The sequence below is a fragment of the Eretmochelys imbricata genome, chromosome 14 (assembly GCF_965152235.1).
Source record: "Eretmochelys imbricata isolate rEreImb1 chromosome 14, rEreImb1.hap1, whole genome shotgun sequence".
Taxonomy (NCBI): domain Eukaryota; kingdom Metazoa; phylum Chordata; order Testudines; family Cheloniidae; genus Eretmochelys; species Eretmochelys imbricata.
Window position 1 is genome coordinate 45351025 of NC_135585.1, and position 27930 is coordinate 45378954.

Sequence of the window (27930 nt, forward strand, 5' to 3'; positions counted from 1 at the left end):
CAGCTGTATGCTGACGTAAGTTAGGCCTACGAGGAGTTGTGATCAGTTTCCTTCCATTTGATGTTATGATTCTTGTGATTTATGTATCTTATATCACAAGAATCATAACATCAAATGGAAGGAAACTGATCACAACTCCTCGTAGGCCTAACTTACGTCAGCATACAGCTGCTGCAGTAATTACGTGGCTTGTGCATGCCTACACCTTGCTCCTTGTGTCAGCGGTGTGCGTCCTCACTGGGAGCGCTTGTATTGATTGTACTGCCAATGGGGGGCATTGTAAGCCGGCTTCTGAAAGCTAGTAACACTCATTGTAAGTAACTCAGTGTCTCCACTCACACGGCGTCGACCTAACTACATCGACTTTCACTCTACACCTCTCATGGGAGTGGAGTTATTAAATTGCTGTGGCGGGGCAGGTATTTTAGTTCCCTGGTTAGGTCAACGTCAGATACCTTGCATCAACCTTACTCTGTAGCGTAGACTAGGCCTCAGGCTCTTATCAGACTGTCAAGAGGGCATCTGTGACCCTAACGGGGAAGCAGACCCTTCCCCCCCAAAATTGCAGCTGAAATAAATAAAGTAGACAGAAGAAGAGCAGAAAATACATCCATTATTTCAAAATTTCTTTATTTACAGGGAATTAGTACGAAGCTAAAGAGGAGCTATAAGTGATCTTTATAAACTGAATGAAAGATATCCTAAGTTGATGAGAACACATCTGAGTGAATCCAAGTGGAATAATGTACCCTTTTTCACGGACACAGTCTGAGGTGGGCTCCTGCACCCCCAACCCGGAAGAAAGGGAAGATTTTCTCATCAGCGAAAGAGGCCGAGTGGAAAGGGTAGAACGGTTTCACATTATCAGCATCGAAAAATTCCACCTGCCCCCCTTCATAGTCCAGAGAAACCCGAATCTTCTCAGGTTTCCTACTTAGGGACAGGCGTGTCATAGGGTTAGTGAGAGCCCAGAACTTACCCCACCACTGTCGCTCTACAGCCCAGATCCCCTCCTCAGGATTAAGGATCACTACTCCTTCCTTCCTCCTCACAGACTCTCTGGCCACCCCCACAGCCCAGCCTCCTTTGCTCCCAACTTCCACCCCCCAATAATGTGTCCCAGAGGTGAATCCCTCAGAGGCCAGCACACAGGGAGAATAACTAAATCCCTCATGATTGGCGAGCAGCTTCTCGCCTGCGCCTTCCAGTCTGGCTCTTTTCCGATCCTTAGACAAGATGAGGTAGGGATTTGCGGTCTCTGGATCCAGGGTCACCCTCTCTGGAGAGAGTAAGAGAATCAGAGTGTTAGAGACAGAACTGAGCCCTGGGGGAGGGTTTGATCATGTCAGTGACAGAATCTGCCCCAGCTGGAGAGTGAATCAATTTATCTCCTCTCTCTTGATTGTATATCTGGGGGGAGGAAGGACAGCTGGATGATGAACAGATTTTAATTACTATTTTAAAATGATCACAAATGTTATCCCAACTTTTCATTTGCAAAAACACAGGTTTTGGATAAATAAATTTAAAAAAATCAATTTTGACCATTTTAAAATAAAAAAACATGAAAAAAAATTCCTCATAAAATCCTAAAACAGAAAAATATTAAACACTTCAAAAGGAAAGCATTTTAAAAAGATTTTTTTGCAAAACTTTTTTTTCCCTTCCATTTTCCAACCAGGAGAAATCTGCCACTGTTAATGCTTCTGCGCTCTCTCTCAAGCTGAGATCAGGGATCATTGCTGGATCCCCTCAGGTAAGAGCAGGGGAAAGAACAGTATGATTATGCTGAAATGTGTGTGTACGGTCTTGAATTTAATAAATAAATAAATAAATAAAAACCCTCCTTAAAGCCAGTGGGTGTGCTGAGCTCACTCTGTTACAAGCCATGGGAGGAGCAATCAAGCCCCTTTACGTAGTAAAAGCATATCCAAGAAAGGCTACAAATGCAGGACAGAGCGAAGTTTCATGGTCTGAGGGGTTTCCTTTGTTGCGGGGTGTGTGTGTGTGTGTGTGAGAGTGAGTGTGAGAGAGAGAGAGAGAATTACAGGGAGAAAGCCAGAGATGCAGTTGTGAGAGTGACCCTGAGAGGAAGCAGAGAGACCAGAGCTCCCCATTCCACCAAGGGACACTCAGCATTACAACACCTAACTTTTAGGCACCTAGAAAATCACTGTGAAAACAATGGGAACCCTAAATCCTGAGTGAGGCGCCTAGGCTTCCTATATGAATGGGGAGAGTGAGAGGCCTCTAAAGCTACATCTACATTGCACACCACGGGCAGTATTGTGCAGGGTCCGTGTAGCCACACAGTGCAGTGAAAAGTAGGCTGTATTGACACTGAGGTGTAGCTACACGTTTTGGAGACAGGCTCTGGCAGGGTGGGGGCAATGGGGAAAGGCCCTGGCAGTGGAGAGCTGTCGGAGACTTTTCTCACTGTCTCCCCTCACCAGAGCCTTTCCCCACGGCTTGCGTCTTCCCTTGTGGCGGGGAAAGGCTCCAGCAGCTCCCTACGGAGGTGAAAGGCTCTGGCAGTGAGGAGGCAGCAGCCCATTCTGGGGAAGGTGTTGCTTGGGCATGTACAGAGCAGGGTACATCCCCACAGGGCGCATGAGTGACTTCACTTGCCTAAGCCGTGCCTCACCGTCTACAGCTGCTATTTATACCCGTGCTAGGAGGGCGTGTAGCGTATGCACGCTACGCGCTGCTACAAGAATACTGTGCAGGGTAGATGCACTTTAAGGAGGGGATTCACAAAAGCCGGCATGCTAGACAGGGCGCTGCCTAAACTAACATGGTGGGAGGGGTGTGTGCTAAGCCCCGCCCTGCTCATGGAGATAATGCCCAAGTCTGGACAGCGCGGAGGTGCCTATCTCTGCTTGAGATCCATGAACCTGGGGGCTGCAGGCAGCTGAGTGCCTGTCCTGCCTGCAGGGCCTGAGCTGGTAGATGGGCTCAGAGGCTGGCTAGTTCTGCACAATACAGTGGGGGTGAGGAAAAATGCACATTCCCTTCTAACCTTTAGTCCAGCGACTAGGGTGCTCACCTGGGCTGGAGGAGATGCCTAACTCTGCCTCCTCAAGAGAAGGGATTAAAACAGGGATCTCCCATCTCTCAGGTGAGTGCTCTAGCCAACAGTCCCAGAACCTCGGTCGAGGGTGGGGGGGAACATCAGGCCCCACCTTTTTCTGTGGCCCCACCCTTGCTCCTCCTCTCCCCAATCTGGCCCCACCCCTTTCCATGGCCCTGCCCCCTGCTCCTCTTCCCCCTGTGGCTCCGCCCCTCTCCATGGCCCCCAGTCCCTGCTCCTCCTCTTCCCCCTGTGGCCCTACCCCGCTCCGTGGCCCCCACTCCCTGCTCCTCTTCTCCCCCCTGTGGACCCACCCACCTACGTGGCCTCCAGGCCCTGCTCCTCCTCTTCCCCCAAAGTCCCGTCCCATCAGAGCTGGGCTGTGATAAGAGCTCCCCATGGAGCCTGAGCCGCTGTGGGAAGCCCCGGACCCTGCACCTGCCCTGGGCAGGGGGGCCTGAGAGAACCCCCTGGCTCGTGTCCCCATCCCAGCCCCTTTTAAAAATCCCTTTCTCCTCACAGGTGGAGAGGGACTTGGACTGGAGGTTTTCCACATCCTGGGTGAGTACCCTAAGCACTGACTGAAAACTACAAGGAGCCTTTTCTTTCAGCTGTTCTACACAGAGCTCAGTGGCCTCTGAGCCCGCCTATCAGATTGGGCCCCACAGACAAGACAGGCCATCTTCCCTGGCTTCTGGCTCACACGGGGGCTTAGATGGGAGATCTAGGCACCTGGGTGCCTAGAAGGAGGCAGGGCTCTGCCGGCCCAGAGGCAGAAACTTAGGCCCTTGGTGCCTACATTTTTGCAGTGAAAATCCCAGAGTTCAGACACCTCCATTCAGGTGGCAGCCAGGCAGGGGTTTTGTGGATCACAGTAATGCCTAAAACTGGGAATTAGGTGCCTTGTCTGGGTTTGTAGATCTGGGCCAGAACTCCCTGGGCACACAGCTTGCTGGTGTGGCAGACTAAGGGATTTCTGAGCAAGGAAACTGCCTGCAACAAAATGGCTGATGAAATTCAATGCTGATAGACGCAAAGGACTGCACACTGGAAAATGTAATCCCAACGAAATGTTGGGGTCTAAATTAGCTGTTGCTACTCAAGAAAGAGACCTTGGAGTCATTGTGGATAGGTCTCTGACATAGGGTTGCTAACCCTCCAGGAGTTTCCTGGAGTCTCCAGGAATTAAAGTTTCATCTTTAATTAAAGATGATATCGTGTGATGAAAGCTCCAGAAGTACGTCCAACCAAAATGGTCAACCCTGCTCTGAAACATCTGCTCAGTGTGCAGCGGCAGTCAAAAAAGGCAAACAGAATGTTAGGAACCCTTCGGGGGATGGGATTTGGGCTTTGATAAAATATGAACATTTATTACCTGCTTCTGTAAGGCAGTTTCTCCACCCTGCAATCAAGAATAAGACATGAGAACTCCTCTGAACGAACACTGAATTAGCAGGCAGCAATATGATACAGACTGAAATGTGGGGAGTGGAAAGGGGGAAACGGTTCTAAGTAAATCTGGTCAAAAATGTGTTTGAAAACTTTTCCTGCAAAAAATATTTAATTGAAATGGTAATTTTTGGAGAAAAAAAAATGATGATTCCCATGTGGGGAAATGTCAAAATAAAAAAAAAATGGAAATCAACATTTAGAAATGAGACAATTTTTGTTTCATTTCAAATTAAAATATCAGTTTTCAGATAATTTTTCCATTTAAACAGACAAAACCATACTTTGTGCTGAAATGTCCATTTGAAATGACAATTTTCATTTTTAAAAACTTTTGGGTTCCATTATTATCTTTTTTAAAATATTTTGACTTTTTGGGGGGAAAACTAATTTTCAAAGAGCAAAATGTCCAGCACATCTTCCAAACATCTCTCGTTATAAGTTCTAGTAAAAAGTTACCATGCAATAATGTCAGAAATACGTATACAATACATGAGCCATTCTCTTTCAAAGGCTACACATTGAATAGCGAGTTTACAGAAATTTCCAGTAACTAATATTTATTTCTATATTATCATCATACTTAACCTGGAGATAACTTTAGTGTATCTTTAAAACAAACAAAAACCAAAAACAAATAACCCCTTTTATTGAAGGTCTAATGCTTCGCTCACTGATGTCCATGGCAAATCCTCAATTGTATCATATGGACCCAATTCCAAATCTCACAAGAGAGAAGGGAAAGACCCTGGTTTTGTATCCAACCCAGTTGGAGGAGGTCTGAACCCATTATCATTATTTCCAAAGATTTGAAATAGCAACAGGAAATAAATATACTAATATTATGCTTTAAGGATTTATTGTATATGCTTTAAGGATTTATTGTATCTTCGCTTTCTAGAATATAAACTTTCCGTCTTCAGTGCCTCATGTCCTTACTAGAAAGTAAAGGTTTAGGCACATGCAAAATTTTGACATGCGCTTACGTCCCAATTGCCTTCAATGGGACAAAAACACATGCCTAAAGTTAAGCATGTGCTTAAGGGCTGCCCTAAATAGGGAGACACTTAAATTCTAGCATAAAACTTTCCTGAATCAGGCCCTTAGATTTTCCCTTCATTGTATATGTTAAATCTCATGCCTTTATTCTATTAGATTGTCAGTACCAACATTAAGGCTGATGGGTCATTTCTATAAAACCATGAATGTTGAAGTCACATAACTTTTTTTTTTAAAGTTTCCTTTCAATGTGAAATTCCACATATTTAATATTAACCCAGCCCGCAACACCTTTTAAAAATTTAATTAAAAACCAAATGAAATAAAACACCCACAAAACAAGCAACACCCCCCAAACAAGGATGCAGCTGTGTGCACAATATTGTGAAAGGAGAGGGAATAATACTTACTACGTTCTGCAGCCCTCTTCTCTAAAAAATAAGCAGAAATACATACAGTATTATTATTACATTTCTTTTCCCCGGGGATCCACAGTAAAAAGACTAGGCCCTTTACGGTCAAAATTTATCCACGGCTCTTCAAACCTCCCCGAGGGACTGCCCTGGGGTACACTGGCAGAGTGGCCAGACAAGGTGTCTGTGTGTCCACTAGAAGCAAGATAAAGTGACTCTGCTCCGAATGCAAATAGGCATGTGCAAAAGGTTGGGCAGTTCCAGAATGGGGTCCCAGATCTCTTGGCTCCAGGACCCACAAAACCGGTACACAGTGAAAAAGGTCATTGATTGGGTTTCTGAGTTTTAACATGCCCAGCATGACACACCCTGTGCCTGATTTTCAGAAGAGCTCAACATTTACAGTAACCTTTGACTTCAGCTGGAACTGGGATTCCTCAGATCTTAAAACCAGGCTCCAGAAGTCTCAGGGTGTGTCTTCATTGCAGAGTTAACGTGAATGACTGGCACTTGGGTCTGAGCATCTAGGTTAGCCTAGGCCAGGTCTGTGGCCGCTCTGCAAACACATACTCAGAAAGTTACTGTGTCTTCACTACTGTCACACTCACCCTTGTGCAATATGGGGACTTCCGGGGACATATCCCAGGGTTCTTTGGGCTCTGCTAAGTTGAGCCACTCTACGATTCTTTTCCAGTGATTTTTGGGAGAACTTGTCTGTCCTTCTGGGCACCCGGGGGAATTATGGGAAGGAACTAGGGGACCATGAGAATTCTAGTGATTTAGCCGGAGCCCTCACTGTAATACCAGCCTGACTGAAAGCACAGCCCCAGTTGAGTGAGCTAGCCTGGGTGGAAGGGACCACTAAACTCAGGCCAGAGGAATGTGTGTGTGAATGGAAGATGGGGCTAGGAGCAACATCTGAGTGAAAGCCAGGGCTAATTCTGAAGTCAAGACATACCCTTGGATTCATTACACAAAAAACGGAGGCAATTCAAATCCGTGGTGACATGTGACAATTTGGGCCTTATCCATATTGCATATTTCCATTTTATACAAGTGTATTTTGGTTCTGCACTCTAGATCTCAGCTGCGAAGTCCAATACACTAAATTTTACTTTTCTCCTTTGTTTTGTTCTTAAGAAATGGTAAAAGAAAAAAAAAATGGAGTTTGGATGAACATTCCCATGTTAAGGATGCTGTAAATTGGGAACCCTTTGTTCAAATCACTTCCAATTTTGCAGAACAAAAATCACCCACAGCCCTAGGGCTATAATTTTTTTGCGCTGATATCACTGTTTTGGGATTTTAGAGGGGGGAACAAAAACAGACTTTGAAATAATTTGAAAATAAAGTAACAACCTTAACTATGGAGTCATCACCATCACTATATAACCTTAAAAATTGTTTATTAAGAGAACGTCTCTTTATAGTTTACTTCCTTATTTAATGTATTACCTTTTGTTGTCAAGAGATAAATTAAGAGGCCAATAAAAAAACCCTGAATAACCAGGATGGTGCACAGAATGGCGATCCAGGGAGATTTCTTCGGGAAGAAAAGTTCTGGGAAAAAAAAATTGAACTGGTATTACTTTGGAAGCAAGGACAAAGATGAAGTGGTTTTTATTACAAATATATACATTTACAGCAGAATTTGGGTGAGACGAGGAACCAGAGATGGCCCTGCTTACACTATGAAAGGGATCAGAAACGGACCTAAAAATGGTTCTAACCAAGATCATTTTAACAGAGATATATGGTATCAGTGAATAAAAGTGGGCTTGGCTTGATTCACTGTTGAGATATTGTTCAATGCTGTGATATCACATATAATAATAAATTATAGTTGAAGTGAACAGTTTTTGACAAACAACCCACACGATAAAAATTACCCACACAGAAAACTTTGCTAAAGTGAAGAATCCAGACACAGATCCATGGTTTGAGTCTATACTACCTTTATAAAAAAAAAAAAAAATAGATTTAAAAAGATTTCACTATCTTACCTGCAAATTTCCAGTTTTCCAAAGATGTGGGTTTTTTGTAATTTAATCTTAACTATGAATTTCTTGATTTCTGATTCCCCCCACCCCCCAAACTTTAGAGTTCTTAAAAGGTACCATATTCAAATTACTACTACTACTAACAGCATAAGAGAATTATAACAATGGACCATAAACAGTGGGAAAATGTGAGGAAAAAAAACCACGATTGAGGAATACACAGAAATATCAAAGAAAGAAATAGATGGAACACTGAGAGGAATGAAAAATTAGAAAGCATGAAGATTAAATAGGGTGCATGGATTGTGGGTGAAATGACTAACCACTCTCTCTGACTGCCTACTGGAAAAAATTAACAAATGTTTGAAGAACAGATGCCCAAGGTGGATGGTGAAAGAAAGAAAGAAGCAGAGATTCTCAGAGTTACAGGCCGATCACGTGTTTACCAACTGTGTGGAAACTTCTATAATGGCACTTCTGGCAAAGAAGATTTGTGTTGTGCTAATTTGCAGTGGAATGCTGCATCCCGAGCAAGAAGACTGCACAGCAAACATCAAAGGGATGCAAAATCACCTGACGCTGAACAGAAGGGTCACAAAGGATGCAAAACAGAAAGAAGAAAAAGCTAGAGAAGTATGTTTAGTGTTGCTTGATCTTTTTAATTGTTAATTATACTTGTATTGGTTGCCAGTTGATCTGATTAATAGACTAAGGGCAAGAGGGTTCTTGTCCTAGAATCTGGCTACAGTGAACTCAAACTAACAAATTCAATATCTTGTAGGGATCCTCGAGGTGTAGGGCGAGGACTCACACACTGTGGGCAAAGCAAAGCCTTAGAGATTTTTATTAAAATCAATAAGAAAGCCAGAAAAGCTCCAAGCCACATAAACAATTATGAATAACACGGCATTGGGGATAACTGCGGTATCATTCTTTGCATGAGCTCTTAGATTTGCCTACCCAAACCCTTCCCAGAGGACCTGGTGGTAAGAGACAAAGGACCAACCCCGCCTTTAGTATGCCAAGTGAGTCCGATGATCCAGGTTCCTCAGTGCCCAAGATTGATGGTAGAGAACCATAGAGCTGAAGGGTCCAATGATGGAAAGCTAACCCCCTCCACATGGTGGTTTGCCCTATTATAGGGCTGGAGCACCATCATGATTATTTATTCTAATGCTCAGCCTTCCATGCCCAAATGTGACTTCCTCACCCTCATAATATTGGGGTGCACTTATCCTGTAAGTCAGCATATTCATACATATTTCCAGTTATCTCATTATCATATCCATCACTTCTTACTCAGGTGAGTTTGCAGTGATCACTTCCTTGTTCCTGTGGTTGCTGTTTCCTGTTAGATTTCAACTCCTGCTATTGAGGGAGCTATTCCTAGTTCCCCAGAATCTAACAGTAACTGGCCATTTAGCTATGCCAAAGATCTCAGGCCTACTATATTTGACTGTATTTATGCTAACTTGCTTAAGCTACTGACTTCCAGGATCCAGGCCTGTAGGTTCCTTTTGTTACATTGGAATATAATGAAGGCAGACAAGCCCTTATGGGCTACAGTAGTCTACCAAATAGCATATGAGAGAATGCGACATTAGTGGATCACTGAGATACTGAAAATGTGCAAGGTTCCTCCCACAATCATATTCTTTCTGCAACAATGAATGGTTAACTGGGACCCTCGACTCTGCCTGGAAGGGAATCTCATCGATGAGGTCCAAATCTTTCAAGAGGATTCCGTAGCATCAAAGCTGTTTGCGGTAGCAGTGCTGCAACTCACAAGGACGCCCCAGGAGACAAATTGCAGTTGTCATATCAGGAAAGAGCCACCACCAGTCAACTATCTGCTATACAGGGATGATCTGAAAGTGTACGGACAGTCACAAAGGGAGATACAGAGACTGCTGAGATGCGTAGAACAGTTTAGTGAAAACATAAAGCTATGGTTTGGATCAGCTAAATGTGCATCGGCATCTGTAAAGAGGGGGAAACTGGTTCAGTCTGATGGCGTACAAGTCAACAAAGGCACTACCCAGGATCTCGCTCACCCTGGCCCCTACAAGTATCTCAGGATCAGGGAACTGACAGAGGTACAACATAAGGAAATCACAGAAGACATGAGGAAAAAATATTATACACAAATAAAAACTGTTCTAAAGACAACAAAGAAGTTGGTCTGATCCATCAGTGTATGGGTGATAACGTAAGTATGGCACATGGCTGGAGTGATAAACTGGAATCAATCAGAGAAGAAAAAATTGGGAAACAAGGAAAAAAATTCCTAGTAATACATAGATTAATGAATGTTAATCAAGATATGGAGAGGATTTCCATCCAATGATGTGATGGAGGAAAAGTCTCTGTATGGGTGAAGTAACGGACAATGAAGAATACAACATCAAAATATATAAGGAGTCAGCTAGAGTAAAAGCCCACCTGGTCACAACAACAGGTGATGGCTGAACGCATATCCCAGTCCAAGAAAGCATAAGAGAAAGGAGAAAGCAAATCACCAGAGAAAGACCCAAAATATGTACACAAAAAGCAATGCCTGGAGAGAGATCAGACCCATTAGTGAAAGAAGATTAACAAATTAATGGCTTATAGATGGTTATCCTCAAAAGAGGGATAGCCGCATTATGGGTGCCCAAGAGTAGTTCTTAAGGCCTAATTACATTTGAAACATAATTGACTAAACAGAACTGCTCCCCAAGATGCAGAATGTGTTCTGAAAATAAAGAGATGGTGGAGCACGTGTTGAGGGCCTGCAGGATCCTGGCTGGGAAAGAATATATGAATAGACACAATGAGGTTGCCAAGCATCTGCATTGGAGCCTCTGTGGTAAATATATATTCAAATGAACCATGCAGTGTTCTGATCACCAAATTGAAAACGTTCTAGAAAATGAAGAGGCTAAGATTTAATGGAATCTGGCAATTGTCACAGACCAAACCGTGCAGGCAAACAGGTTTGAGATAGCTGTTGTAGAAAAGACGACAAAGAAGACACACCAGCCAACAGAACTATAAAAAAAAGAAATAAGAGAACACAAGAGTTCTTCATAATTTGCCATGAATTAATATGGAAAACTAGAACAAAATCAATCCCAGTGATTACTGGAACACTTGGAGGAATGCCTAAGGGTATGAATGAGCAGCTCAAGCTGAGGCCTTGGTAAAGGCCCAAGGAGGTACTGGGATTGCAGAGGAGCAGCCTGGGATAGGCCATGGCAGCTGGTCCAACCCCCTTGCAGATGATGAGTGGCCATTACAGACTGCAGTTTGCCCCAGAGAAAGGGGCTAGATGACGACTGGAAGTAGCCACTGAAACAAGGTAGGAATAGGGGGAAGGGGTTCCCCTGGGAGGGGAGACCCAGAGTGTGGGGACTGCTGTGGGGCAGCACCCCAAGGTAAGGGGCACTGGGGTCTGGGAGGGACACGGGGCCTGCAGCAGGCAAGACACCGGCCAGCAGAGGGCACTCGAAGAGCTGGAATCCAGCGAATTCCCGAGGTAACCAGCAGGAGGCGCTGTGGCGGGGAGTGTTCGCTCTGCAACGCCTCCATTTTGCCAGGAAGCAAAAAGCCAGTCTGCCTCACCTACCGCTCCTTGTACAGACTAGAAATGCTGCTCTACCTGCCATAAATCACTGTGTGTCAGTGGCCCCCACCTTCCAGACACATACCCACTCTTAGTGAATCCACACCACACATTCTGCGGCTGTTGTTTGCATTGATCAAACCTGATTAGAACTTTGTTTGGTATGAAGCACAGAACGGAGCTGAGCTATCTGCTATAGCTGGAGTCACCCGAACGCACGGTTAAGGAGAGTGAATTATTGGAGCAGAGCTGTTCCCGGGGAACAAGGCAGCTGAAACTTCTGACAGAGGGTTTCACCTGCATACTGTTTGTGACCATCTCACTTCAAGGATGGATGTATGGAGCAGAAATAAAATATGTTGCACTAAGACTATACCCAGACTCTGCCTTGGTGATCTCTCCCGGAACGCGCAGCAAACCTGTGAGGCCATGAAATCTGCTACTGTTCAGCTGCGGGGAGACAATAGCTTGGGAAGGAATTAGGCACAATAAGAACAGCCACACTGGTCAGTCCAAAGGTCCATCTAGTCCAGTATCCTGTCTTCTGACAGTGGCCAATGCCAGGTTCCCCAGAAGGAATGAACAGAACAGGTGATCATCAAATGATCCGACCCTTGTCGCCCATTCCCAGCTTCTGGGAAACAGAGTCTAGGGACACCATCCCTGCATTGATGGACCTGTCCTCCATGAACTTATCTGTTTCTTTTTTGAACTGTGTTCTAGTCTTGGCCTTCACAGCATCCTCTGTTTGATTATTTATGTACCATTCAATCACTATTCATTTGCATCCATGTTAATGCTTAGTGGCTGTTACTAAGGTAGTTGTCATTGGTTGAGACATATTTTAACATTGTTAGCCAATTGCAGGTGCGTGCGTGTTGATGGTCACATTGCGGCTTGGATAGTAACTCACCTGCTATATAAATTGTTGATTTCTTTTCTTGTTTGAGGATTGTGCTCCTAATGGAACAGGAGATGTTCTGGTTTGAGGTTTCTGTTATGATTACAGAAGTTTCTGTTTCAAACAGGCCATTATCCCCTTGGAATTTTGTTTCAGACAGCAACGGTAAATGTCGTCCAGTGAGATCTCTCCAGAAAACCTCAGGCTCTGGGTACCACCCGGCCGATCAGCACACCACTCGGATCCCTCCATCCTGATAATCCTCAACAGAGATGAGAGGACCAGTGCCTAGAGCTGGAGGAGAGTGGAATAAAACTGTTTTAATTTTATATTGTGCCATGGTGTTGTAGCCATGTCGGTTGCAGGATATTAGAGAGACAAGGTGGGCAAGGTAATAGCTTTTATTGCACCAACTTCCATTGGGGTGAGAGACAAGTTTTTGAGCTTACATAGAGCTCTTCTTCAAGTCTGGGAAACTAACCCCAAGTGTCACAGGTAAATACAAGATGGAACGCGCTGAGTTAGTTTCCCAGACCTGAAGAAGAACTTTTTGTAAACTAGGAACCTTGGCTTTCTCCCCAACAGAAGTTGGTCCAGTGAGAGATATTACCTGGTCCAACTTGTCTGTTTAATATTATAACTTATTCAATATTCAGCATAAGGAGTAAGTATTTAAACCTTCAGCACAACAAATGCACGGCAATGCACAACAGAAGCAGAATCGAAAGCCATCAAAATGACTTGGGAAGAAGCTAAGATTGGAGCAAGAAACCAACAAAAGATGCAACGCAGCAGTGAAGGCCCTATGTGCCCCATGGCATAAAGTACATAAGTCAAGTTAGTCATAAAAAGGCACCTGTCTGGCTTAGGGGGACAGTGTTAGAACAGGAGAAGACAGCTGCAGCCATCTCTACACTGAAGTTCTGGGTGTGCATGGCAGCTCAGGCAGATGGATCAGCACTAATTGTGCCCTAGCTGGCTCACTGAAAGTAAAAGCCAGAATGCCACAACATGGGCTTCACTGCTAGCTGCTCCAGGGGGTATGTTCCCGGGGTGGGGAAAGCTGCTCTGAAGCCCAGGCCCTGGCATTCTCACTTCTAGTTTTAGCGCGCTAGGTACAGGACGGTTAGCATGGGTATATCTACATGAGCTACTACTCATGCCCCTGGCTGCAATGCAGACAGACCCTTAGTGTCATCCATTGTTGCTGACGGATGCTCAGGATGTGCTGAGAGAGCAGTGTACAGACACTTGCTCTTGGATGGTGCCAAATTAATGGGAGCCATTAGACCACTTATTGATGGCCACTCTTGAAAGAGTAGGGTGCCAGGCAGAGACGACCCATGCCTGCCAATAGTGGGAGGGCAGAGTGAGGGCAGCAGGCTTCAGCAGCGTTACTGAGCATGCTCAGTCTGTGTAAGCATGCTCACTACAAGCCAAGCAGCAAATGGGGGGTGGGGGTGTGTGCAGGGATGTGACCCAGCATGCCCCACCCCCACACGTCGCCTCTGATGCCAGTCCCTCTTCCACAAACAAGTTAGACCTCTCTTCATAACGGGAGTCTGAGGATATTCACAATCTTATCCATCAGTGCCCATTTTCAAATTGATTTTAGAGGGTAAATTGCTGAGGAGACATCTACAGTCACATCACGATTTCACAATTTCCCGAGATATGTAGCAGCTGAGCGTGAGACCGGTGATGGAAAATGTGTTGGTATCTGTGGCTGAATATCTTTTAATGACATATTCAGGAAGGTGTCCTGCAGATTTCAATAGATCTCTCAGTGGCCAACAGGGACCATGGATCATCTCTGCTGCTTCTCATGGGTAAACTGGTTCCTATAGTTTAGTTCAGAGTCATTTTCTTCCTGCCTCATGAAAGCAACCTATGCCAGGGGTTCTCAACCTTTTTCTCTCTGAGCCACCCAGGAGAACGTACCTCTTCCTCTCTTAGGTGAGCCAAAAAGAGTAGAAAAAACACCTTAAATTTAGAATCACACATGCCAAAAGCTTCCAGCTTATTGGGTGCTGAGCTGCAAATGAGAAAAAAGAACAAATCAAATTCTATTGCTATTGGAAATACAAGCACAAGTTACTGACCTGCCAGCTTTAGTTCCAAATGGGCATCTTTATAAAAGGAAGTTGACTCAAAATAGCACGTGTATCGTCCCTCATCTGTGGGTCTGATATTATGTAACTCAAGGCGACACTTCCATTTCTGATGCCGTCTTTCAGAAACTCTGTCCTTCCTGTATATTCTGGCATCTGATATTCAATCTGATCCTTTCCATTACGATAGCGATGCACAAGTAAAGAGTAATGGGACCGGAACCATCTCACCTCCATGTCCTCAGCACTCATTGGGGGTGACAAGTGACAGGGTAACACAATGTCCTCACCAACAATAGCAGTGACAGGTTGATCTGGTCCGATGACTGTGAACTCAGCTGTGAAACGTATTATGACACAAAGAAAATGAACTTTAACAAATTGAGCATATCATATTGCCTCTATATAAATCCATGGTACGCCCCACATCTTGAATACTGTGTGCAGATGTGGTCACCCCATCTCAAAAAAGATATATTGAAATTGGAAAAGGTACAGAAAAAGGCAACAAAAAATGATTATGGGCCTGGAACAGCTTCCATATGAGGAGAGATTAATAAGACTAGGACTTTTCAGCTTGGAAAAAGGACAATTAAGGGGGGATATGATTGAATCTATAAAATTATGACTAGTGTGGAGAAAGTAAATAAGGAAGTGTTATTTACTCCTTCTCATAACACAAGATCTAGGGGTCATCCAATTAAGTTAATAGACAGCAGGTTTAAAACAAACAAAAGGAAGGATTTCTTCACACAACACACAGTCAACCTCTGGAACGCTTTGCCAGAGGCTGTTGTGAAGGCCAAGACTACAACAGAGTTCAGAACGGAACTAGATAAGTTCATGGAGGATAGATCCATCAATGGCTATTAGCCAGGATGAGCAGGGATGGTCTCCGTAGCCTGTGTTTGCCAGAAGCTGAGAATGGGCAACGGGATGGATCACTTGTTGACTGCCTGTTCTGTTCATTCTCTCTGGGGCATTTGGCATTGGCCGCTATTGGAATACAGGATACTGGGCTAGATGGACCTTTGGTTTGACCCATTATGGCCGTTCTTATGTTCTTAAGGTGATTGATTAAAAAATATAAATGGTTACATTTGATCAGAGCTGGCCTCATTATTATGAAGCCACCTGGTTCCTGATTCAAGCTGAATTTTCAATCCTTTCTGAAATCTACATACAGTAGAACCTCAGAGTTACAAACACCAGAGTTAGGAGCTGATCAGTCAACCACACACACCTCATTTGGAACCAGAAGTATGCAATCAGGCAGCAGAGATGAAAAAAAAGAGAAAAAAAAAGGCAGCAAATATAGTACAGTGCTGTGTTAAATGTAAACTATTATAAAAGTAAAGGGAAAATTTACAAAAAGATCTGACAAGGTACGGAAACTGCTTCTGTACTTGTTTCATTTAAATTAAGATAGTTAAAAGCAGCATTTTTCTTCTGCATAGTAAAGTTTCAAAGCTGTGTTAAGTCAATGTTCAGCTGTAAACTTTTGAAAGAACCATAACATTTTGTTCAGAGTTACGAACATTTCAGAGTTACAAACAACCTCTGTTCCCCAGGTGTTCGCAACTCTGAGCTTCTACTGTACATAGTCAACTTGGAAATGGCCATGGCTCTTTAAGACCTGCTGCTAATTTGTGCTCGTTTTCTCAAGAGGCTAGTTTCATCTCCCCCACAATGACCTGTCCTTAAAATCTAACCCAGTTGTAAAATGGCTTTTCTGCAGAGACAGAGAAAAAAATAGAAGGGAGGATCCACCCAAAGCATTGAAACCAAAATGGTAAAATGCTACGAGTTTGGTTTTGACTCTGCAATGTGAGCCAAGTGTGGTTTGCAGGCACTTGACAGCATTGAGCAGACTCAGCAAACTCAGCTGGCCCTCAGGAACTGGTGGTGAACACACTGCAGACATTCCTCCACTTAGTTGGTAGCTGCACTCATGAGACAGCACCAGTTGACGTGGAGGAGGCGGGTGTCCATCTACTTATATTTCGCCCCTAGGCTATGGTATCTGTACTCCAGAGGAGCATGAATGAATGGTCAGCTAGGTAAGTATTACTATCCTCATTTTCCAAATGGGCAAAGAGAGGCTCTGAGAGACTGGTTTAGCAAATATTTCCTTCTGATGGAATTTCATTGTTCCGTTGGGGGACCTAGGTACTCTCATCACTGTAATTCCAATTGTTCTGTGCTGGAGTGATTTTGATTCTGTCTTTGCAGTTGCTGTACTTGCAGGGAAAATATGCAGCACAGGTTAAAGAGAAGATGGTCATTCTTTCTAGCAGAAATGTACATATTTTTAAGTCATCCAAGGGGTGAAAAACTGAAGATTTGCCATTGCTTTTGTCTATAAATTAGTGACCAAGAATGATTACTCATCCAATCTGAACATATATAATTTTCTCTGCCCTCTGCAGGTGGCTACAGACACATCACAGCATCTAATCCTTCTCTAGCAAAGTTTCACATTTTCTTATACCAGAGAGAAAACAAGAGGAACTTTTCAATCGGTGCACCTTAGTCTTCTTTGACAAGCATTGCTACTTGGTGTGTTCAGAATAACTCAACCCCAAATTCTTCCCCAAGTACCATTACAGAGCTACCACACAATTTCATATACTGGCATCTGGGGTGCAGGGGCAAGGGAGCAGACTTAACATAAGAATGGCTGTACTGGGTCTGACCAATGGTCCATCTAGCCCAGTGTCCTGACTTCTGACAGTGGCCAATGCCAGATGCCCCAGAGAGAATCAACAGAACAGGTGATCATCCAGTGATCCATCCCCTGTTGCCCATTCCCGGCCTCTGGCAACAGAGGGTACGGAGACCATCCTTGCCCATCCTGGCTAACAGCCATTGATGGACCTACCCTCCATGAACTTATCAAGTTGGGTTTTTTTGTTTTTTTTAAACCCTGTTAGTGTCTTAAGGTTGTGCGATGATGTTGTATGGGCATGAAGCAGCAGCATAAACTATTTGTTTCTTGGTTTTTTGAATTGTGCGCTTTGGCTTTAATTTTGATAATAACTTTGCTGCAGCTGATGAATTAAAAAAAAATAAAAAATAAAAAAAATTAGAGAATGTTCCAGGCATCCCTCGGGAAAAGACTGGTGATTTCGTGATCATCAGATGAAGTCTTCTCGGCTTTGATCAAGTGGTAGAATTAAGTAGGCTAAAGTGATGTTATTTTTCTGATACTTGTAATGTAACCATATAATTTTGCCCCTATATGCGCCTTAACAGCTAAGCAATGGAACAAGCAAATAAATAACATAAGTAACAACGGGGAGGACAATGCATGAGTGGTATCGTCTACCTGACTCCAAGTTGTGAATCGGTAAATTAATGAAGAAAATGATGAAACCAGGCAGAGAGATGCTTGCTGTGGAGCCATGATGGAGAGACGATAATTTCATTTTCATTGTAACTTGAGAAAAAAAAATAAATGAAAGAAAAAAAATAAACGGGGTGCGCATAATAAGGATTATGTTATAACTAAATAAATCTTGGGCAGCACGTAAACAGCTCATGGGACACTTGGATATGGAGATCCTGGTTCAAATGTCCTGATGATTTTATAGCATTGTCATCAACTGTATCTCCCCACAGTTGCTTAGCAAGGAACCTTAACAGGGCTCCGTACGGTAGAACCAGGAGTTAGTGAAGAGAACATGGGGAAATAGTAAAACTGACAAAACTATTTCCCTATGTTTATACCCCCCTCCCCCCGCACCCTTCCTCACACGTTCTGGTCAACTGCTGGAAATGGCCCACCTTGATTATCACTACAAAAGGTTTCCCCTGCTCTCCTGCTGGTAATAGCTCATCTTACCTGATGAGCCATGGATTGTATATACGTGGCATGTAATATCCGGGGAAGAAGATTTAAGAGAAAAGAGGCGAGGCAAGCCTTATCCAAAGAGCAAGAGACCAGTAAAAGAGCAGCTTAGTCAAACAAGGGAAGTAAATTCCTACTCCTTTGTCAGAGGGATAGTCTTACAAGAGACCTGACTTACATTAAACAGTTACAAAAGGCTGGTTACGAAATTATCATGTGGAGAGAGAAAGCAATGGGGCCAGAGTATTCAGTTGGGCAGGAAGTGAAAATCGTGGACCTAGCTCACAGAATGCAGGCATTCGAACAAACCTGTAACATTCTGGAGGATATGTACCGTCAGGTCATAAATATTGAAGGTGAGAATGGGCCAACACTCCCAAAAAATAAGGAGGATGCCTGTATAAAGATGGAGTTGCCATCTGTATATGTTGTGAATAGAATTCCAGATATTCCAGTAGTTATGGTCTGGTGAGACCCACAATAATCAAAGGTAGAATCTCACCCCCATTTACAGATTGAGAGCTAAAATCAGACAGGAAGAGCAGAAGGGATTGCACAATCTGGGGAGTTAGGAACAGAGGAAGAATCAAAACAGAGACACAGAAAATTCGGGGCCGGGGGGTGGGGGGGAAGGGGAATCTGAAAAAAAACAGCCAGCAGTGAGGCAAGGAAAGAGAAAGTCACAGGCAGTCTTGGTGAAAAGTCTGATGAGGAATTAAATATTGAAAGATTGAAACAAGAAATGGAAAGAACAGCAATTAGTAGCTGTCACGAGAGCAAGAAAATCAGTTACAAACGGTTCGCCAGAGAATAAGTCAGCCAGACTTATCACAGACCCATCCACAATTGTTCCGCTTTTTACAAGAAGCCCAGGGAACTATAGAAGTTGCTGTGAAGGCCCGTAAGGAGGCAATCTCAGGACAGACCAAAAGTCTTTGCAACCTGAAATTCCAGCAAGTAATTTTGATATCTTTAAGTCAACTGAGCTAGAAGCAGTAATGAACAAGTGGCATAACTGATCCTGACTCTGGTACGCCCACCAGACCCCAAGCCACTTTACAGCCAAAACCAAAATCTCCACAGAAACCCATGCCAGTGCCAGACCTTTCTGAGGTGCAGACACCTACCCCAGCCAAAAGAAAATGTAAACGGTTACAGCAAAACTCCCTGTGACAAAGTGGGGTTTCCCCTTTGTTATATTGTATGAGAGTCTTACTGTTGTGCATGAACACTGTGTGTACCTCAGTTTCCCTGTTTATTACACCAATGCCTAGGTGGTGAGAATACGGATGTGTGACTTTTGCTGAGGCCCGCAGGGGCAGGTGAGGCTGCTCCAGCTGCCTGCACATTAGCGATGGATGGTGCCCTTCATAACCTGAGAACCAGGAAGGGGATGCGACCAGGTGATACTTTGCCCAGGAAGCAAGACAAAGACCAGGAGGAGCAACAGGCGTATGGGAGGTCACGTGGCTGGAAGCTGGGTAGTCTGCTGTTTGGGACTTGAAGGTGGGGGGGGTCCTCAACAGCTCAGTAGTCCCCCCCAAGATGGACTTTGCTGAAAGTCACTGATTTCTGTGCTAGCAAGATCTGTTCTATGCTGTGTTCCTGTCGACTAATAAACCTTCTGTTTTACTGGCTGGCTGAGAGTCACTGCTGACTGCGGGGTTGGTGTGCAGGGCCCTCTGGCTTCCCCAGGGGCCCGTCCAGGTGAACCCGCCAAGGGGAAGTGTACGGTGTGAACAGGGATGCTGAATGCTCGGAGGTCAGACCCAGGAAGGCCATAGCCCAAGAGGCTCTTTGCCCTGGACAGCGTGCCCTGAGGGGAGTCACGCTACCCAGAGTCCTGGCTGGCTTCATACAGAGCAGTTCCAGAGCATCGGGCCTGTAACTCTGTCACATTTCCCACCTAAATTGTCTACTGTAGAAGCTGCCCAGCCTTGGGAGGTACCAGTTCCTCTAAAGGGAAAGGGGCCCCAGACTCCCCAATAGAACTGGGAAAGAGGAGAAAGCATCAATTTCTAATGTGGAACCATTAGAATCCAGTGGTCATGGCTGCCCCTCGCCAGTCTATTGGAGAGACATTTCTAACGGCTTCGCCTTCACAGCAAGAGACATGTATGAGGGACAATCCCTGGGATGTGTGTATTTAAGTTTGTTGGTGTTTAATGGCAAGATATAAAATATATTTTTAAAATAGCTATCCCAACGCTAGGCAGACAAATTACCAACACAATCCAACCAGGAAAAAAAAAAACAACCCTAGAACTGAAATTTCCATACCTCAGCTCCCTGAAAACCTTAGTCCACAATAATGATAAATAAACCGACACCTTTGCTTATTCCCCTGAGAACTTCAACTCTGCTTGAACATCTGTCTTTATGCAAACTACTTCTACTGAGGTTTTCTTTTGGGGTGTAGGAGAGAAAAAGGGAGGATTGAAAAAGAGAAAGAAAAATAGATAGTATTGTGACAATCAGGGTCCAGACACCCCAGAGGGAGAACGGGGGTGCTGAACCCCACAGAATAAGGAATCTTTTTGTCCGGTGTTGGTACTGCACCTAGCACTATGGGTCCTGACCATGACTGGGATTCCCCGATGCTACCACAATACAAATAAACAATAACAACAACACTTAAGAAGTAACCAAAGCTCACCTATCTGATGGATCCCGGGCAGAAGTTTCCCAGTGTTTTCATGATCTCATCAGTTCTTACAGCTTCTCTTAAGCCTTCATCTCGTCTCTCCCATTGCAAGCAAGTCTTTCCATTTATGAGCCTGCATAATTAATTATTTCGATCCACTTCTCCTCGCGGATTTAATTGAAAGGTTTGGGTTGATTTCCATTGAACAGAAGTGTCTCTCTCTTGATGCTTCGACCCACTCAGAAAATAAACACGGAGAAGTAACAGGAACAGTACAGTCACTCAGCCCTTAAAGACGCACACCCAGTCCTACCGAAAGGTAAGTTGCCATGGCGGCAGCAGGCTTATTTTCCAGGGAGCTCATGTTCGGCTGATTATCCACCAGGCTCTTTTCCAGGTATCCCTCTTCGGATGAAGGTAACAGGTCTGAGGAGCCCCTTTTGCTGTTCTTCAAAATCTTGCTGACTTTTTGTTTTTCAACTCCATTTTCACCTCACTCCCAAAACGAAACCTCCCTTAGCAAACCCATGAAAAAAATCATCTTGTTGCTCATCTGGCATTTATGGTAATATTTTTATTACTTCCAGGTCTAAAGATCAAAGCCGAGCCCGTATCTGTTCTCAGACAGAGTTAACCTGTAATTGAAAGGAGAAATTATAAAGTAACATGAGGATATTCAACTACAGAGTGCTCTTGGCATAAGACAACACAGGTTGGAACTATTACTGTTCATATGAACTATATCCCACGTCTAACGTCAGCATTCCTCCAAATAAAGCAGCAGTCCCCAAACTTTTGATGGTCACGCCCCTCCCTTGCCCCTGTCCGCGCCCAGGAGTGGGGCTGCAGCCAGGGGCTGAGGGCGGGGCCGTGCCAAGGTTAGTGACGGGGCCAGGAGCCGGAGACGTGGCTAAGGGCGGGACCGGAGCAGAGCTGGGAGCAGAGTGGGGCTGGGTGGTGCTCCCTCCCTGTCCCCATAGGGGCTGGCCTAGGCCACGCCATGCTCCCTGCACCCAGACTTTCCTCCATGCCCCACTAGGAGGGCATGCCCCCAGTTGGGGATCTCTGAAATAAAGGCTACTGATCACCAGGTACAATGCAGGGATGTCTCTGGAAAACAATACACTGAATCAGATCCCCAATACGGCAACAATCAAAACAATGAGGGGAAAGAACTCTTTTTAGGCTGGAGAGTTTTCCTCTTCGGAGGAGAATGAATGTCGTGTGCGTGCGATGCATATAGAATAGCCCATCTACATATATAGAACTGTCAGCAGACACTTCTGTCATTTCTTTTCTAAAATAGCATGCACACCTTCTGAATTTTCTGCTCTACTCCAATTACATTTCCCCAACACACCTATGTTTCATTTGCAGATTTCTGCCAGCAGCAGGTGTTGAATTTTAAAAAAAATATATAATACATAGGTTGGGAAAAGAGGGTCTGTACATCTGGGTATAGTGCTTAGATTATCCACAAATATAAAGTTTGTTTTTAAAGTCATATGATACATAGAGTGCATAATCAGCAATAACCCAAATTTAGGTGAATAGATTTCACAATACAGTTTAGATATTAGAATCCAAATACTCGGGTACATCACTCATGAAAAGTTGTACAGAGATTTGGTTCTGGAAAGCAAAATACATCAATGAGTGGAGATTGTCCCGGGCTGGGGGGGGGGGGGGGATTTCCTCGTGTCCCCCCGCCCCAACTCCACCCCTTCCTGGCCCCCATTCCAACCCCTTCCCCAAAGTCCCCGCCCCAACTCCCCCCCTCCCTACCCCATTGGACTGCTCCCCCAAATCCCGGCCCTGGCCCCACCTCCTCCCCTAAGCATGCCGTATTCCCCTTCCTAACCCCTCCCTCCCAGCCGTGCGAAACAGCTGTTTCCCGGCGCAAGCGCTGGGAGCTAGGGGGAAAAAGCGGGCACTCTCTCAAATGATCAACATTCACTCTCTTTCTTGAATGATCAACTCTTCTTTGGGGAAAAATAATAATGGCAAAATCCCGGACGTTTTTAGATATTTAAAAATTCCTCCCAGACGGCAATTTAAGAACCAAAAAGCCGGACGTGTTCGGGAAAATACACTTTCCTAAGCTCAAGAACATGCTCGGTCTGCTGCTGTGAGTAGGTGGGTGTTTCCCTTCCTGAAATGCTGAGCTGGTGGGAATAGAGGAGTGGAGTCGTCTATAAAAGGTGCAGTATTGGTAACCCAGACTGCTCAAAACTAATGAGTCGGCCCCGCGCCTCCCAAGAATCATGCAGTAAGCCCCCCAAATTATGAGATTAATAAAACAAGATGATGTTGGGTTTTGGGGTTGTCGATGTCTGAACTCCCCCTGCCACCCTCAGGGTGTGTGTGTGAGAGAATTAGCTGCCCCCCACTCACCCACCTTTACCAAGCAAGAGAATTTCTGTCCCAGCACACAAGCTCCCACTCCCTCCTCTGCCCGGCCCCGAATAACCTGGCCCCAACCCTCAAATCAATCCTCCCCCCAAGCAGTTCTGCCCCCAGATCTGACACCTTGATGTAACCGCCCACAGCAGTGGAAGTAGGCCAGTCCTGTCAGGCTGTACCAGCCATTTATAGCCCGTAGCACATCGGAAAGACACCAAACCGCCCCCAGCCCCGCCACAGAGCTGCCCCTCAGGAGAAGAGGGCAGGCCTGGGAGCGGTACAGCAGCCGAAGAAGCTGCAGGTGTAGTGTAGTAAATTGCTCTGGGTAGGAATGTACTACTTACAGTGTACTGAGCATGCTCAGTTCATCTGCTGAAGCCACTGCCCTTCACCCTGCCCTTATGAGCAGTAAAATACTGCGGACTGCTTTTGACAGGGGTTAAAAAGGGGCAAAGGGGGCAAATCGAAGCAGGGGGGTGGATAGGGTCTGAGCAGGGGGCGGAAATTGACTGGTCAGGGGAGTCAAGCAGCTGGAGGCAGGGTTAAGATAGGGTCTAAAGGGCAAAATTAGGGATGGGGTGGGAGGAGTTAAGCCCAGAAGTGAGTCGGTGACAGAGGGCAAAACCCGGCACAGGCAGGGGTACAGGGGGTAACAGTTACCCCAGTGGGATGACACACCAGTGTTTGCAAAAATGGTGGGGGGGGGGGGGGGCAAAGGAGCTTTTTTGTTTCCCCTCCCACAGACAGCACCTCTCAGCATGGGCTTCCCAGGGCTGGGTTCTTAAAGGCACAGGCATCCCAATGCCTAGTCAATGCAGCGCCTCTTGGTCTGATCTAACCCACTGAGGCTACATCTACACTAGAAAGTTCAAAGCGCTGCCGCGGGTGCCAGTGATCCTGGTAATCCACCTCGACGAGCGGGTTAGCTCCGAGCACTGGGAGCCGAGCCTGTCCACACGAGCGCTTTAAAGCGCTTGGACTTGCTGCGCTCGGGGGGGGGGGGGGATTTTTCACACCCCTGAGCCAGCAAGTTAGAGCACTTTAACTTGCCAGTGTAGATAATCCCTGAGACTTAATTCAGTGAAACATTTTACATATATCCCCTCAGAAACAAAGAATTCCTTATCACTGTATCTGATTGCATAGAATCTCACAGCAGTTTCCCAAGTTGTCTTATCTGCTGCTGGAATTCCCTGAATTTTTAATTCTAATTTTTTCTTATTATTTTTAGAGCAGACGTTTATTCTGTTGGATTATCTGACTTCCACTCTTTTGCCTCTCAATCCAGCCCTTAGAGTTTTTCCGCATGCCATTGCTTGTGTGTACAACTTGATTCTCAAATATTCAATAAAGGCAGTATACTCTCTCCTGTAACATCTTTCTCCAAGACAAAAATCTATTGTAATTTTTGCTGAACATTAGAACTGCCATAGTGGGTCAGACAAATAGTCCGTCTAGCCCAGTATCCTGTCTTCTGACAGCCGCCAGTGCCAGGTGCTTCTAAGGGAATGAACAGAACAGGCAATCACTGAGTGAACCATCCCATTGTCCACTCCCAGCATCCAGCAGTCAGAGGACTGTTTAGGGACATGCAGAGCATGGAGCTGCATCCCTGATTATCTTGGCTAATAGCTGATGCACCTATCCTGAGGGACTGATCTAATTCTTTGTTGAACCCATTCATAGTTTTGGCCTTCAGAACATAATGAACACACATCTCCAACCCCAGGATACCTTGACAACCACAAGAATTCTAAAAACTTGAGTTACACACCCTGAAGTCAAGAAATGTTAATAAATACAGTAACTTTTCACGTAACACTGTAGTTATGTTCCTGAAAAATGCGACTTTATGTGAAATGATGTTAAGCGAATCCAATTTCCCCATAAGAATTAATGTAGATGGGGGGGTTAGGTTCCAAGGAAATTTTTTTTCGCCAGCCAAAAAACATTATATACATATACAGTATAAGTTTTAAACAAATTTAAACAAACCGTTTAATATTGTACACAGCAATGAATGATTGGGAAGCTTGGTTGAGGTGGTGGGTAAGAGGGTGGGATATTTCCCAGGGAATGCCTTTCCGCTAAATGAGGAGGAACTTGCACTCAGCTGAGCCCTCCAGGGTTAATACGCTGTTGTTAATGTAGCCTCGCACTCTACAAGGCAGCATGGACTGAGGCAGGAGGGAGGAAACACACTAGATGGAAGGCAGTAGCTGCAAACACTTCCCTGCAAAAACTGAACATGATGATGAGCCCACGCGATCCAGCTGGAGCGCACCACTCCCTCCTCCTGACAGCACGTGCAGGGCTGCACAGGTGCTGACTTTCCAAAGTGCTGGGGGGTGCGTGCATGAGTGAAAGAGAGAGAGAGAGAGAGATGTGCATTGCCCTTTAAGTACAATAACCGCACTTCAAGTATGTTGCTCTTTTAAGCAAATCAGCCAGTTCAGACAGGAAGCAACAGCTTCCTGCAAGCTCCTCCCCCCCCGGCCCCGCCTTCTGTCCCAGAGCCCTGTGACTGTCCCTTCCTCCATTTTGTGGAGATGGGGTACGGAGGGGGGAGCAGGGGGACACCCTGATATCAGCACCCCTCCCGCAGCAAGCTCTCGAGAGCAGCTCCAAGGCAGAGGGAAAGGTCAGGAGCAGCATGGCAGTGTGGGGAGGGCCACCTGAACTGCTACTAGGCAGATGCCGAGCCACATACCTTACAGGGAATTTAGGGGAGCTGCCAGTCCCCCCGGTTCTAATCCCCATGAGGAGGGGCTGCTCTTCTAGAGAATCCTGCAAGCAGTAGACAAAGCAGGCAGCTGCCAAACCATGTTATAGGAGAGCATTGCGCAACTTTAAATAAGCATGTTCCCTAATTGATCAGTAACGTAACAACGTTAACCAGGACAATGTTAAGTGAGGAGTTACTGTATGTGATATTTTGTTCTTATGGGCCTCTTTGTTCCTGAGCCGTTAGGGTGGAGTATGGCCAGTTCCACCAAGGCTGGAGCCTAAACACCTGAATGAATCTTAGTCTACCCTCATACTTTTCCTGGGCTTACTGAAAATATGAAATAAGAGAAATTCAAAGTATGACTCCAACCGGTCCCCTTGCATACAGGTCAGTCGAATTGATGGGAATGGATTTAACAGGGCCATTCCTGGCAACAAAGGAGGGATACAGGTATATACTGACAGCCACAGACTTAGATGGGTGGAAGCATTTCCACTTTGAAATAAGTTGGCATCTGAGGTGTCAAAAAAATGTACAAAATTATACAGCGACTTGGATGTCCACAGCGTATACTGACATCTCGTGGGCCAGAATTCAATAATGAGGCAAATACTTTTTTCTGGGGTTGTTTTTGACTATGTCCTCAGCCACACTTTCAGGTCACAGAGAGCTGACAGTGAACAAGGGCTTCATTGCCCTGGTGAGTTTTTCTTTATGGACATTTTTGCTGACAAGTTTCAATGAACGCCCATTCCGCTTTGGCAAGGATTATGGCGGGTCACCCCATCCGGGTTGAATGAAAACAACATTTTATTCTTTGGTCTCTTTCTACCCACCAAACCCGTCCAAAGGAAAGTTTATGGCATAATATTTTTTCTTTCAGTAGAACCTAGAGATCTGCAAAAAATTGGGAACACAGCATAGCTTCACCAGCCCACACCACCCACAAACCAATGGGCTGGCTGAAAACACAAACAAATCCAACCAAAGGTAGTTTCAGGGCTGGGGAAATTACGGTATTAAGAGCGAGGCGAATGCACTGGGACAGAAGCTACAAACTGCTTCAGAATTTTAGTACCTTGCAAGTCCACTTGTCTTTTATTTCAACCACCCCAATAAACTAGGACGGTCTCTTTACGCCTTTTGGGTTGTGTAAAACTTCTCTCAGTAAAGACAGTCCTTTCCCCTCCCCGCCACAAATAACCCAGCACCATTTGGTACAGAGCATTGAGGAAGTACAGCTGGCCGGGGAGCTGTCGCTGCTCTGCTCCTGCCCCCCCCCACTTCCAGGCACGAAGCAGACTGGGAGGGCAGGGGAAGAAAATAATGTTACTTGCACCACTGCCCCCCCCCCCCCAAGTCCCCACCACCACCCCATCTGCCCCTCCACCAATCCCCCACACCAGCTCCACCTCCAGCCTCACCTCTGCTCCTTCGGCAGCTCCTGGGGCTCTTCACCCCCCTCTCCCCGGCCTGGGGGGCGGTGGGGTCCCCTCTCCCCCTTGCCAGGCCCTGTGCTGGTGGAAGAGGCAGGGGCTGGGCTGGCTGCCACTTGCGGTGGGGAGGCTGAGAGGGGAGGAGAAAACAGCTGAGCTGCCGTCACGTGGTTTCAGGGAATTTCCTCCCCCCCATCAGTATTTACAACTTTGCTGTTTCCTGGGCAGGCTGCAGGGACCCGGACACGCCCCGTAACCTCCACTGAAGCCGCCGCCTCCACTTGCATCCCAGCCAGCTCCCTGCACAGCATCCCTGTGAGGA

General features: G+C 45.5%; 1 pseudogene across 1 annotated transcript; it reads right to left on the bottom strand.

The window, feature by feature from the left end:
* Positions 1-613: 613 nt before the first annotated feature.
* LOC144275269 (butyrophilin subfamily 1 member A1-like) lies at positions 614-27744 on the bottom strand (annotated as a pseudogene). Its single transcript, XR_013348005.1, has 9 exons — positions 27597-27744; positions 21054-21676; positions 17876-17986; positions 14539-14885; positions 12449-12730; positions 7387-7491; positions 5929-5949; positions 4446-4472; positions 614-1279 (listed from the first exon to the last, which is right to left on the bottom strand). The product of XR_013348005.1 is annotated as a butyrophilin subfamily 1 member A1-like (transcript).
* Between the last annotated feature and the right edge of the window lie 186 nt (positions 27745-27930).